At 80.0% G+C, this 2,500-nt stretch overlaps 1 non-coding gene across 1 annotated transcript; it reads right to left on the minus strand.

Moving 5' to 3' along the window:
• Positions 1–632: 632 nt before the first annotated feature.
• LOC135998663 (5.8S ribosomal RNA) lies at positions 633–785 on the minus strand. Its single transcript, XR_010607596.1, has one exon. It is a non-coding gene; the product is annotated as a 5.8S ribosomal RNA (ribosomal RNA).
• Positions 786–2,500: the final 1,715 nt, after the last annotated feature.

Consider the following 2,500-nt stretch of genomic DNA (forward strand, 5'->3'; position numbering starts at 1 on the left):
CAAAGACGAGGCCGCGCCGGCGACGGGCGCCGGCGCCGACGCCGCGGCTCTCCCCCGCCGCGCGGCGGGAGAGAAGAAGCCCCAGCCCGGAGGCGGCCCGACCGCGCGTCGGACGCGCGCCCGGAGACGGCCCACCGGGGAGAGACGGACGTGCCTCGCGGGCGCGCCGCGGGGAGGCTATCCCCGTCCCCGGCGCTCGCTCGCGCGCGCGGCAGCACGGCACGGTACCGCCGCGGTACCCACCCGCAGACAGCCGCCCGCGCGGGAAAGCCGGGGGCGAGGCCCGCGCCTCCCCCGCCACGCCCCGACACTAACGTCTCTCCCCCACCGCCGCGCGGGGTCTCCGGCGAAACCCCGGCGGCCCCACGGTGGGACGAGCTCCGCACAGCGGGCGCTCCGGGAGCGGGGAGCATCGGAGCGCTCCCCGAGTCTCGACTTAGGGGGACGAAGGCCTTCGGACGCCACGGCCCGCCGCCGCCGCCGCCGGGCTGCGGGGAACGGATCCCCGACCCCGCGGCGGCAAGGAAGGCGCCGCGCGCGCACGGGCCTGCGAGGCAACCCCAGCCGCGCCGCTGCCTGCGGCCGCCGCCGCCAGAGGCGGGCGGCGGCCCGGCCGGCGATTGATCGTCAAGCGACGCTCAGACAGGCGTAGCCCCGGGAGGAACCCGGGGCCGCAAGTGCGTTCGAAGTGTCGATGATCAATGTGTCCTGCAATTCACATTAATTCTCGCAGCTAGCTGCGTTCTTCATCGACGCACGAGCCGAGTGATCCACCGCTAAGAGTTGTCTGGCTTTCGGCGCCGCCCCGCGCGCGCGGGGGGGCCGGGACCGCTCGCCGAAAAGCGGCCCCTCTCTCTGAGGACGGCCCGCCGCCCGCCCCGCGGCGCGACGGCGTCAGGGCCTCGCCTCGGCTGACCGTACCGGCACACGCACAGCGAGAGAGGCAGGCTGCCAAGGAACGCGGGAAGAAGGCCTCGGCCAGCCCAAAACCCCGAGCGGCGAGGGCGGGGAGCACGCGCTCCCGACACACGCCCCTCGTCCGCTTCGGAGGCGGCCCAGGCGCCCGGGCTCGGCCCGGCCTCCGCGCGGAAAGCCGCGGCGCGCCACCGGCCGCGCGCCGACCGCCCGACCTCGAATCGGCGCGCGCGGACGCCGCTGCTGCGGGGAGCAGCGGCGCCCGGGCGGCCCGCGGGTCCACGCACGCGCCCCCCTCCGAACGCCGGGCTACGCCCCGCGACGCCTGCCGGCTTCACCCCCGCGCGCGCCTCACCCCCCGCCACGGCGGAGAGACGGCTCCCTCGGCTCGGCCGCCCGCGCGCCGGAGGCGGACACCGCCGGACACCCGAGCCAGCGACGCGCACCGCCCGCGGCCCGCCGGACGACGCCGGCCCGCGCGCCGGCGCGGCTCGCCCCTCCCGGGACCGCCGCCGCCGCTTCTCGCCTGGGCCCCCTTCCCCGAGGGCGGCTCGCCGTACCCGAGGGCGGACGGCCACGGAGCGGGGGCGGCGCCCGGCTCTCCCCGCCGTTGGCGGGCGGAGAGACCGGGAGCGCGACGCCCACGCCCGCGCGCGCCGGCCTCGCCCGGCGAGCGAGGCCCGGGGAAAGGGCGACGGGACAGCGACGGTCGGGGCCCGGGCCGGGCCGGCCGCAGGCGGCGGGGGGCGTCTTCCGGACGACCGTTAACGGCGAGCGGCGCCGCCGCCGCTCGGCCGGGGTGCCGCCCTGCACGGCGGCGGGCGACCGGAGACCGCCGAGCCGCTCGGCCGAGGGGGGCCAAGGAGAGGCGGGGGGAAGCGGAGAGCGCCGCGCGGCGCCCACGGCACGGAGGGGCGGTGGGGCCCCGCGGACCTACCGGGCGAGACCCCGCCGCGGGGCCTCGCCGCCCCGGCGAGAGAGAGAGCGCGCGCCGGAGACGGCGCTTCCTCCCGCCGGGGCCGCCCGTTTCGAGGCAGGCGAGCCGGCCCTTCGGCCGAACGCGCCGCGGCCCGGACTTCCGCCGAGGCCGGACCGCGGAGAGGGGGGGGCAGTGGGACCCCCTCCCCGGCACGGCCGCCCGCCTCAGGGAGGACGGCGAGCGGGCGACGGACTCCCAGGGGCCTCGCGGGAGCAACTCCCGCCCCCCTGGGGGCAACCCGCCGCCTCGCGCCGCCGCCCGACCCCCTCGCGGGCCGCGCCGAGCCACCCGAGTCTTTAAACCGCCGCCCGGCTTCGCGGCCTTCGACCCCCCGGGCTCGCCGAAGGGAGGGCCGCGGAAGCGCGGACGCTAGGTACCTGGCCCTGGGGCGAGGGAAACGACCTGCTGGGCCCCGCGGGGGTGCCTCCCCCGCTGCCGCCCTCGGAGGAGCGTCCGCCCGCGGGGGCGCGCCCGAACGTCCGCCGCCACCACCTGCGCCCTCCTGGCCCGGGACCCGGGGTTTCCCTCAGTAGCCCGGCACCGAACCCGGCAGGAGAGGCGCGGCTCGGGCCGCCCGCCGCTGGAGCGGGACGCGACCCGGCGCGG

Source organism: Caloenas nicobarica, chromosome 25, assembly GCF_036013445.1.
Source record: "Caloenas nicobarica isolate bCalNic1 chromosome 25, bCalNic1.hap1, whole genome shotgun sequence".
Taxonomy (NCBI): Eukaryota; Metazoa; Chordata; class Aves; order Columbiformes; family Columbidae; genus Caloenas; species Caloenas nicobarica.